Consider the following 12475-nt stretch of genomic DNA (forward strand, 5'->3'; position numbering starts at 1 on the left):
CGTTCTTTGATACTTTATTTATTGATCTACACTATCAAGATTCTTCACATAGAGCTTTCTTTCTGAGCACCCCTAAACAAAGGCTGCTCATCCTAACTAAAATGTTTCTCATCTTTGCCTGACACTACTTTCTTTCTTCTTTATTTCTGAAAATTCAAATGTGAGTGCCACTGAGCTTTTGTAGTTAATAATTAAATTATTTGAAATATGAATGAGAAACAATGCAGAGAAAACAACAAAAACACAATTTTTTTTTTGAGACAGAATCTTGCTTTGTCACCCAGGCTGGAGTGCAGTGGCGCGATCTTGCCTCACTGCAAGCTCTGCCTCCTGGTTTCACACTATTCTCCTGCCTCAGCCTCCTGAGTAGCTGGGACTACAGGCACCTGCCACCACGCCTGGCTAAGTTTTTTGTATTTTTAGTAGAGACAGGATTTCATTGTGTTAGCCAGGATGGTCTCGATCTCCTGACCTCGTGATCTGCCCACCTTGGCCTCCCAAAGTGCTGGGATTACAGGCGTGAGCCACTGCACCGGGCCAAAAACATAGATTTTATACACATCTTACTCTTGCGAATTAATTGGCTTTTTCCTTTGGAAAAAAAAAATACCTTAAGTGTAAGAATTTCTAGCTGGCTCCACAGTGGCTGGCAGAACGTTATCTGGTTACCATCCATAAATAAAGTCATCTTTCCTGCACAGGTAGGATTTCATAGCACCCCTTGTATGGTGGGGTTATAGGGCTCATCTTGAAATTCATGGCCCCAAGTCAGGATGGCCCCTGCCTAACCAGGGCTGCCCTTGTACACATTATCTGTATTAGTCTGTTCCAACTCTTCTAAGAAAGACATACCTAAGACTGAGTAATTTATAAAGGAAAGAGGTTTAATTCACCACAGTTCCACATGGCTGAGGAGGCCTCACAATCATGGTGGAAGGCGAATAAGGAGCAAAGTCACATCTTACATGGCGGCAGCAAAAGAGCTTGTGTAGGGAAATTCCCCTTTTTAAAAACATCAGATCTCGTGAGAATTATTCACTATCATGAGAAAAGCACTGGAAAGTCAGCCAGCATGATTTAATTACCTCCCACTGGGTCATTCCTACAACAGGTGGCAATTATGGGAGCTACAATTCAAAATGAGATTTGGGTGGGGACACAGCTATCTCCCAAAATTTGCCATCAAGATTCGAGTCTATGAAGAGTTACTGTCTTTGAAATATGGTTCTTCAAACCTATGCTCTGGAACTATACCTGCAAATTCTGGCAAGTTTTTCTCACCTTGAATTCACCATCTATATTTTGCATGAAAGAGGTCTGTCTTCTATCCTACTATTTTCCAAATGAAAAGTGGTTGTAATCGCATTTCCTAAGGCCTCTGGTTTAATGACTCACAGGATATGTCATTCAGGCAAGGGTGCAATCCCAGTAGTAGAACATTGAGTTCTAGTCTCCTGGGATTTGGGGACCAACAGATGATATCTATAACCTTTGTTTTTCCATTTGTATAATTTGTTTCAAAAAATAAGTAATGAGCATGATCTCTTACAGGCATTGCTAAGTGTTAGTAATACAGAGAAAAAAAAGAGTTTATAGGTTAATTTAGAAACAGAAGCAAGTTTTGCCTATCTTTAATGTAATTAATACTATGTGGGATGCTATTTTGCAGATGTTATCTTCATCCTTTTTCCAGCTTTGCAAACCAATTCATAGAGGTTAGGTAATCTATCCAAGGTCCTAAACTACCTATTAATAATTGATAGAGCCTGAGTCTGCACCCAGTTTTGCCTGGACACAAAAAATTGCCATTTCTATGAAGCCATGCTCTAAAATGAGATCTCTTCCAGTACACATATTAACAACCCTGGCTCTAAGCAAGACCTTTTCTATCTCTTCAGATACTAGCAAAGTTGGATGTTGGATATAAAATTTCCAATTTTGTCTAGTACCAGTATTGTACTTCTCAGGTTCGTGAAAAAACTAATAGCTACAGATATTAAATCATGATGTTTATGAAGATGCTTTGCAATCTATAAAAGTTACTACAGATTGATCCTGTTAAAATCCCTGTTTATTTCTCTTGCACCAGGAAAGGATAAACAGAATTGCTTTCTGCTAGAGACAGAAGATTATATTCTCATCTAAGGGTGAATACAGTCGCAGCTGGGCCTTTATAATTGTGACTCATTTAAAATGCCTCGTTATTAAAACTGGATTGTTTTGGATTGCGATTTTATTCAATTGAGACAATTATGTGTTCTGTGTGATTCAAATCAATGATTTCAGGCAGCAGTTGATTATTTCAGCTTAATTTGTTGTGCCTTTTGCGTTTTTAGACAGCCATTGGATATCAAATTCTGAAATTAGATTTTAATTTCCTTTTGTGGGAATTTCGCATGTATATTGCATTAGCTTTCATAAATGTCATGATGTTTTTCTCCCTATGCAAGTTCATGCATAAGCTCAGAAAATATCGATCCACGGAGGCATAGATTCCCAGACTGTATGCAGGAGCACACGAGCCTCCCCTAAAGTAAGCTGCCACTGTGACTTTGGGACAATTGAGTATACGCATTGTGTCTACTGGCCCAGCTCCAGGACACTTTGATGAAGAAATTTCATCCTTCTGTAGGTTTTCTCTTTTTTATGCTTTCTAGGAGGAATTATTTAGAAATCAGTGGAAGCTCCAGGAAATGCTACCGTAACAATGAAGCAACTGTATGACTCAGCAGGTGGAAATGTCCCAAGCCCTTCTCTCCAAGGGTTGACGGCAATCCGTGGTGCACACTGATGATGAAATGTATTCCCGTAAACAAGTCCTTGCTCTAACTTATTAAGACGCCCGCAGCCTTAAGTGAGTCTTGCGGAGGCAGACAGGTCCCCACAGTATCGTTTGTTTTAGAGGCAATTTTGACTCTCAGCTCACAATCTGTTCCCAGCCACGCCCTGGGGGTGGCAATGAAATTGTCATATTCTTGTGCAAAATTATGATTTTTAGTTTTGGAAAATTTGTAAAATTACAAGAATGTAAAACTCACCACTAGTGCTGGGGCTAGCTATACTTAATGAACTGTGGTGGTTTTATCTGATACTGACAGAAAATAGTGTGGTGGGAGGAAGAAGCATGGAGAAGGAGCATAGATCAGGTGTGGTGCATAGATTACTAAATATTCACAGGTAACAATTATCAGCTTTGTTTCAAGGGAATGCAGCTGAAGTCACGGAGGTAGCCTACAGATAATAACCTAATTGGAAGTTGAATCAATATATGTCTGACTCCCAAATCCATACACAGGCTGACTCCTAAATTTCAAAAGAGTAAGTACCTATCTTACATGATATGCAAGAGATATCAAATTTTTAAGAGAATTTGGATATTGTGACCTCTAAACGCTCTTTTCAGCTTAAAGGATATGTGATTTCATGGTTCATTGAGCCTACCCTGGGAGATTAAAACTGATGTAAGAGTGATATTAAGAAAGTACTGAGACTTAAAACAAAACACACTATTCTGTTTTGTAAACTTTCATATTAAGACCAAGAAGGTCCCATAGAGATGACTCACTGCCCTAGGGAATCATGCAACCTAGATCAGAAATTAATATGACTGTGCCTTCCAGACTAGAAATCTGAGTTCTCTTTAATAGAGAAGAGGCTCATCCACCCAAAATAAATCATTATGTCAAAACAAGAAATGTTTGACTGTTTACATATGGTGAAAGAAGAATCACCTGATATATGCAGAAAATCATCTCAGTAATTCTCATGGGCATCCTACCAATTTCAATAATGTGAGCTTCATAGCCACATCAAGATCAGGAAATAGATGGTCTAAATAAATATACAACCTAAAAAACAGAAATCCTACCTTGTGTGGGTTTTCCATTACAGACCTCCATGAATTACAAAGGAATCTTCTTCATGGGAAGAGAACGATGACACTTTATCTTGGGGTGGGAGTGGTTTCAGTTTGGAATTGTAGTTCAATTCTGTTTCAATTTTAAAACAATGGTGTTACAGCTTGAAATTTGAGATCTCCTGGGAATTTGTCAATGCTCTGTGAAAGATCAACTATTTTACAGCTCACAAAAATCTTTATTTGTTGATGACATTCTCAATCTAGAGAATCAATAAAATGCTGAATGAGGAGGGAGCCTGCCCACTTAATTCTCACTGGGGTTTAATTAATTTTATTTTGCCTGCTCTTGCCCAGAAAATTTCCCAGGAAAACTAATAACTTTTTGGATGATGTAACAGATCAGAAAACATCTCTTACACACTCACAACCATCTTGCCTGTGTTCCGCCCCCCTTCCACCATTCGTATTCAGTTCCGTATTCCCTCTTTAGACATTCATGGCTACCAGAGTTTTAGTTTCACAGTACTGTGCTTCATACCAATTTCCTGGAGCAGGGTAGGGAAAGACCACAGGACTTTCTTCAAAAATTATAGGATTATTTTAAACCTTATACACTGGTATTTAAAGCTCCACAAAAAATAATATCATGCTAACCTCTCTAGGTTTCATTTCTCACTACCCCTTCATGTGTATCTTCTGCAGAACACAAACAGGGGCATCGTCTCCCCTTCCTCTGTGGTTTCAGATAACATCTATGTTATCGCAACTTGCAAGTCATGAATCTAGATTATTCTTTTGCTCTGTGTACATATATACCATTGTACAGACTGATTTAGACATTTGCAAAACAATATAGTTTAAAATTCTTATAATTTTGTACCCAAACATGCTCCTCTTCCTATGTTGTCCGTTTTCACTAAAAATGCAAACATCAATCAATTAGTCCAGGCCAAAATATCAACTGTCAAAGTCCACTCCTTTCTTCCATTCGTGAGCGTACACTCCCTCTGTCCTGATGTTCCACAGATTTTCTCTATCTCCATTGTCTTTATTGGGCTGTGTCCCCACTATGCTATCTTTCTCCTGCCAACATTCCCATCCTGCAACCCCGGCACATAGAAGGCTTCTTAATTGGCCTTCCATCCCATCCACCATAGTTCCAGCTATTTCACCCTCCCTCAGAGCAAAGTCTTCCAAAATGCAAATCTGATCTTGGCATTAAAATATGGCCTACATAGCTTAATGAGATTTGATCTGGAAGCTCAAAGTCATTTTTTCCTTACCACCTGTTACAAACTCCTAAGCTCCAGTTATTGTGAACTTCTTCAAATTCAGGAACACATCCTTAATTTTTTGAGACTAGGCCTTTCCACAATTTTCCCCTTTGCCTGGAAAATCCTCACTCCCCAACCCCAGTAATTCCCACCTGCCCTCAAATCTTCTCTTTAGATATAATTTCTGCCAAGATTTATGATGACACTATGGCTAGACCAAATTCCCCTCTTATGTTTCTTTTTTATTTTTTCAGAGCATCTGCTCCTATCATAACACTTATGCAATATTCAAATGCTTGTCGCTTTCCCCACTGGAAAATTAAATCCCCAGGGACAGAGATTTAAGGTTTGTTCACTCTTGTAGCCTTACCATACAGTGTAGTACCTGAAATACAGAAAAGACTCAATATATCATTTTTTTGAATTGAGTAAAATATTTATTTCTTCCGAAACCTCATACCCGAAAATCATTTTTTTCTATGTCTGCGTAATGTTATCTTCATTTAATGCTTTTACCCAATCCCAGATCCCAAGAAATATCAATAATGTAGGTTACTTTTGTCCTGCTCTCAGAAGTCCTTCCTGAAAATACTAGTTCACAGTAATCATTCTCTTCTTTAAAAATACTTATAACTTATTATTTTTTCAAAAACATTTTCACATCTCAATACATGACCTTTCTCCTTCTCCCTACCACAAAATGTTTATGATCTTCTATAAGGGAATGTTATGCTTTTCGTCCCACATGGAAAATACTATGGTTTGAATTTGTCTCCTAAATTTTATGTATTGGAAACTTAATCCCTAAATTCATGCTGATGACATTTGGAGGTGGGGCCTTTAGGAGGTGATTAGACCCTGAGGGCTCTTCCCCATGAATGGCTCAAGGCCATTATCACTGAATTGAGTTAGTTATAAAAGGAGCCAGTTTGGCCCCCGTTTCCTCTCTGTCTCTTGTGCTCACATCCATCTTACCTCCTTCTGCCATAGGATGATGCTTACTGGATGGCAGCCCCATGCTCTTGGACTTCTTAGCCTCTGGAACTGTGCACCAAATAAAATTCTGTTCTCCCTAAGTTACCCAGCTGGTGATATTCTGTTATAGCAACAGAAAATGAACTAAGACAAAAATTAAAGAATATTTGCTCATTGATCAAATGGTTCTAAATGACATAGTGTTTTTTCAGAATTGGAAATACCAATATAATACCTTTTCTGTTTATTCAGAACATTGACATACCACAGCAACCAAAAGTCACTAGTATTTTATTCCTTCGTGTCCTTTGTTTTGGAACTTGAAATATATTGATAAATTGCTTATTTGCCTGTTGATTTCCCATTTGTAAGCAATTCAAAGTCTATTGCATGATGACAACTGTGTCCCAAAGCAAGTAGACCTATTTGATAAATTAATTAGAATATATTTTGAAAAATCAGCTTAACATTGATTCTTGAAGATGATTCCAAGCAGCAACTTGGACTAGGCAAACTGAATACGAAGCCCAGGAGCCCCCGTGGCAGCACAGATGCAAAGTTCGCAACTCAATTTTACTTTTCCTTGAACTACAATGCTATGTTATGTGGTGCCAAGCAACTGGAATCCTTTAGCAGTTTAGGAAATCTGAGCAAGCAATCTGATATCGGAAGACATCATGCACAGATTGCAATAAAAAGTTAGTTCTACTTCATTCTAAACAAGAGAATTCTTAATTTAATTCCTGATCCTACTTTCTATGTTAACATGTTTCATGAAAATCCAACTTTTTGATCATGGTATTAATGAGTCTAATTCAGTAAAGAAACATGCATTAAGTTGCTACTTAGGCTGAGTGAATGTAATACAGAGAAAGCAATTATATTTCGCATTGCCAACTCATTATCTCTACTCACATGTTTCTCAGGCACCTAAACTCAGTGTGTCTAAATCAGACCTTATCATCACCCCAGCATGTACCCTGCCCACACACAAAGTCAGCCTTCGTCTTCCTCTAATGATTGCCATTCCAATAGTCAGCACCCACAGATAATAATTAGGAGCTGGACTTAGGTTTGGATAACAAAGCTGATGGATTTTTGTTTAGAAATTATTTTTTCAAAGCCAGTTATATAGTCTATTATTTCATGCTTTGCCTAAAATGCACAATAAAAGCCTTCCTGAGTCTATTTTAATTTGCATTTTTTAGAACCACCTTTTCCAACAAAATGACATCATTCTGAGGACATCTTATCATAAGATTCATTGTATGTATTTGTTTTATATTCATAATATGTATCAATAATAATTTCTGCCATTGCACATTTCATGACTTGAGTCATTATTTCTATTAAGTGTACTTCTGGGATTTTTTTCAGTCAAATTGTGCAGCTTCAGAATATCATCATAAGCAGTTTCAGCAGCTGCCAAGAATATTTTGTGTCAATTTTTTCAACTAATTAATATACATAATGACTGTTTCAAATGATTGTTTCCATCACTTTATTAATGAAATCATAAGAAAATTGATATCAAGACCCCTCAGTTAGCCCAAAAGTGTTTCATTGTCCTGGACTGGTTTACCCTATGCCAATCAGATTCTTTCATAATGCCCATGCATTTGGCATTGCAGTGGCACCCCCTGATGCCATTGATAGCACAAGGAATCAAGTCCTGAAGCAGAGAACCCTTCGGGTGAAAATAAAGGCTAATCCATAGTATCTTGCTCTGTGTAGGAATACACAGAGGCGCATGTGAAAAAATTGCAAGGTCTGTATTCCACATCTACTGCAACCATTCAGGTCAAGAAACTGCAGAGCTTTACTCTGAAAATTTCTAAAATGTCACAGAGTCAAAAATATGTACTTACTAATTATTTATGCTAAACGTTTCAAAGGCAAAGTTTCATTATTTAAAAATTGATTTATCTGGGTTCAGTGGCTTGTGCCTGTAGTTCCAGCAACTTGAGGCTGAGATGAGAGGATAGCTTGAGGCCAGTAGTTCGAGGCTGCAAACAGCTGTGATGGCTTCACTGCACTTCAGCCTGGGTGGCAGAGTGAGGCGCTATCTCTAAATAAATAAATACTAATTTATAAATATTTAGGTGCAATATGAGCCTGGTATGTTGAAGAACGATTCATGAAATAAAATATCAACACTGCTTTGTCTCCTAATGTTCCTTTAAAATGCTTTATCTGCTACTAGTTGAAAATACTAAGAGATCCTATGCCATTTATCTTCATCTTTAATTAATAGATAGCGCTTTTAATACTATATTAAAAATATAATATTATCTCAGAACTAAGAGATAATCAGAAAATCATTATCCTTAAGTTATCTAAAAAAATATGTGCAAGACCTGTACATTTTAAGTTATAAAGCAATGATAAAAGAAATTTTAAAAATCTAAAAAATAAAGCAGCTAAGTATTTTTATAGATTGAATGACTCAGTCCAGGTCAGATGTCAATTCTCCCAAAATTGAAGTACAAGCCCAGTACAGTCCCAATAAAAATTCTAGAAGAATTTTCATCTGTAGAAATAGACAAGCCATTCATAAAATGTATTTGAAGAAGCAAAGGAACTCAAATACGTGAGACAAGTTTGAACAGAAAAAAGAAAATAAAGATCAAAGTGCCAAAACTCATGCTTATCATAAATCCATAATGATCACAGCATCATGGTACTGGCTGAAGTGCAAACACATGGGTCAATGGAATAGGATAGAATCGAGAAATAGACCCAGACCTATATGGTTCGTTAAATTTTTACCAAGATGCAAATGAAATTCAATGGAGAAAAGACTATTTTCCACCAATGATGTTGAAACAATTGGACATTAATAAAACAACAACAAAAAACAAAAATCTGGGTATATATTTTTATAATCTAAATAAAAGTTTCAAACTAGTCCATAAAATTAAATTTAAAACCTAAAACTGGAAATTTTCAGAAGATAAAATAAAAGAAAATCTTCATAATATTGCATTAGAAAACTTTTTGGCTGTAACATGAAATACACAATCACTAAAAATAAAAATGACAAACGCAACATCCTCACAATTAAAAAACACTGCCCTTTGAAAGGTTCTGTTAAGAAAATAAAAAGACAAATGACAGACTTTGACACATTTGAAAGAAATATATGCTAAAGGACGTGTATCCAGAATATATAAAGAATTCTCGCATTTCAATAATAAGAAAACAAAAAATGCAATTAAATTTTGGCTAATAATTTAAACAGATGCTTTACAAATGAAAATATACAGATGGCGTATAAGCATTTAAAAGGATACTCAAATTCATTATTCATCAGGAAATTAAAAACTGAAACCACAATGAGATATCACTATACACCTGTTCAAAAAGCTAAAATTAAAATAAATAAATAAATAAAAAAGAAAGAAAGAAATACACGGGATGATACTAACTCCTGACTGAAACTCTCATTTATTGCTGGTGGGAATAGATAACGTTAAAGCCACTCTGGAAAGCATTTTGGCAGTTCCTCAGAAAATTAAACATACACTTACCATTTTGACCCAAGGAGACCACTTTCAAGTGGTATGCAAGAGAAATTGAATTGCAACAAATTGTAATTTGTTATTTGTTACAATTTAATAAATTAAATTAAATTAATAAATTAAATTGTAACAAAACCTACACATGAATGTTTCTGGCAACCTTATCCATAATTCAAAACTCCTGGAAACATCCAAACGTTCTTTGGCTGGTGAATAGATAAACAAACAGTGGCGCATTTGTAGAATGTAACATCTCTTATTAATAAAAAGGAACACACTACCTGATCCTCTTAACAAAATATATGAATATCTAATGCAGGATTCGAAGTGAAAAAGCTAGACTCAAAAAGGCTATAGATTGTATGATTCCATGTTTACAGCTTTGTGGAGAAAACAAAACTGCTGGGACTGGAAACATCAGAATTTGCCAGGGGCTGGAGGTGGGGATGATTTTCCTACAAAAGAGAGGGGGCAGTTTTGAAGGGTGTTGGAATTGCTCTATGTCTTCATCTAGGCAGTGGTTACACATCTTTCTGTATTTGTCAAAACTCATAGAACCGTACACTAAACATAGTGAATTTTATTATAAGGGAACTTTACCACAAGAAAACTGATACACACACACACACACACACACACACACACACATCCCTAGATGTAGTATTTTAATTATGTGAGGGAGGCTGTATTAGTCCATTTTCACACTGCTGATAAAGACATACCTGAGACAAGGTAATTTATAAAGAAAAAGACTTTTAATGGACTCCCAGTTCCACGTGGCTGGGGAGGCCTTACAATCACGGCAGAAAGTGAAAGGCATGTCTTACATGGCGGCAGGCAAGAATGAGGGAGAACCAAGTGAAAGGGGAAACCACCTATAAAACCGTCAGATCTCTTGAGACTTATTCACTATCAGGAGAACAGTGTGGGGAAAACCAACCTCATGATTCAATTATCTCCGATTATGTTCCTCCCACAACACGTGTAAATTAGGGGAGCTATAATTCAAGATGAGATTTGGGTGGGGACATAGCCAAACCACATCAGAAGCAATGCTCTGATATTGCAGAAAGATACAGCAGGGGTATTTGGCTCCATAAATGTGCACATATTTACATGTGCTAGGAAAAGAATCTTGAAGGAAGAAAGTATTTCCACAAATCTCAGAGAAAATGTTTCTGTGAGCTCAGAGGATTTGGATAAAATCTTGAAAGAATATAGTTGTATTTTGCTATGTAATTTGCCAAGGCAAAAATAGAAAAGCTAATAGAAAAAAAAAAAAAAGAATAGAAAAGGCAAATATAAAAGCAATTTAAAAAAGGAAAAAAATCCACATGTGGCCAGAAAGAAATCATTATTCTATAAAGAGTCTAATTCAATTGAATTCAGAGTATACAGTTGACTGTTGAACAATACGAGCTTGGATTGCACGGGTTCACTTACACATGGAATTTCTTCTGCCCCTGCCACCCCTGAGACAACAAGACCAACTTCTCCTTTCCTCTTTCTCCTCTGCCTACTCAACATGAAGTTTTGATGATCCACTTCTACCTAATAAACAGCAAATATATTTTCTCTTCCTTATGATTATCTTAATAACATTTATTTTTCTCTAGCTTACTTTATCATAAGAACAGGGTATATGACACATGTAACATAAAAAGCATGTATTAATAGACTGTTTATGTTATTGCCAAATCGACCAGTCAACAGTAGGCTATTGGTAAGTTAATTTGGGGGAAGTAAAATATTACATTCAGATTTTTTTTTTAATTATTATACTTTAAGTTCTAGGGTACATGTGCATAACGTGCAGGTTTGTTACATATGTATACTTGTGCCATGTTGCTGTGCTGCACCCATCAACTCGTCAGCACCCATCAACTCGTCATTTAAATCAGGTATAACTCCCAATGCAATCCCTCCCCCTTCCCCCCACATGATAGGCCCCAGTGTGTGATGTTCCCCTTCCCGAGTCCAAGTGATCTCATTGTTCAGTTCCCACCTATGAGTGAGAACATGTGGTGTTTTGTTTTCTGTTCTTGCAATAGTTTGCTGAGAATGATGGTTTCCAGCTGCATCCATGTCCCTACAAAGGACACAAACTCATCCTTTTTTATGGCTGCATAGTATTCCATGGTATATATGTGTTAAGTATCCCGTATTTTAAAATAATAAAATTTTTATTTAAGAAAAACTTACAAGAATACATATAGCAGATGATTCCTGGTTAGTCCTTTAAAAAATCATTTGTGAAGATAAACATAGCAGATGAAACTAAGAGTATCCAAGGAAACCCCAGATCGGTGGCTAAAATTTTTGAAGTACAGACCCTTTCAATAATAATTGTTTACTGACATATGCTATTTAACCTCTAAAACTCGTCAATTAAATACAAAAATAAAGCAATATTTTAATAGAAAGAGCATTTTGAATGACATCTATGCATTTAGAAATTCAAACAATAGGGCAGGCATGGTGGCTCAAGCCTGTAATCCCAGCACTTTGGGAAGCCGAGGCGGGCGGATCACCTGAGGTCAGGAGTTCAAGACCTGTCTGGCCAACATGGCGAAACCTTGTCTGCACTTTAAAAATACAAAAATTAGCTGGATGTGGTGGCAAGCACCTGTAGTCCCAGTTACTTGAGAGTCTAAGACAGGAAAATCTCTTGAATCCGGGTGGTGGAGGTTGTAGTGAGCTGAGATCATGCCACTGCCCTCCAGCCTAGGCAACAGAGTGAGACTCCACCTCAAAAAAAAAAGAAAAAGTTAAACAATAAAGCAGTAAGTAGTATGCCACTTTTCAACTTTTTTGATCAATGGCTACCAGATCCTAGAATTTTAAAT

This window comes from Theropithecus gelada, chromosome 13 (genome assembly GCF_003255815.1).
Source record: "Theropithecus gelada isolate Dixy chromosome 13, Tgel_1.0, whole genome shotgun sequence".
NCBI lineage: Eukaryota > Metazoa > Chordata > Mammalia > Primates > Cercopithecidae > Theropithecus > Theropithecus gelada.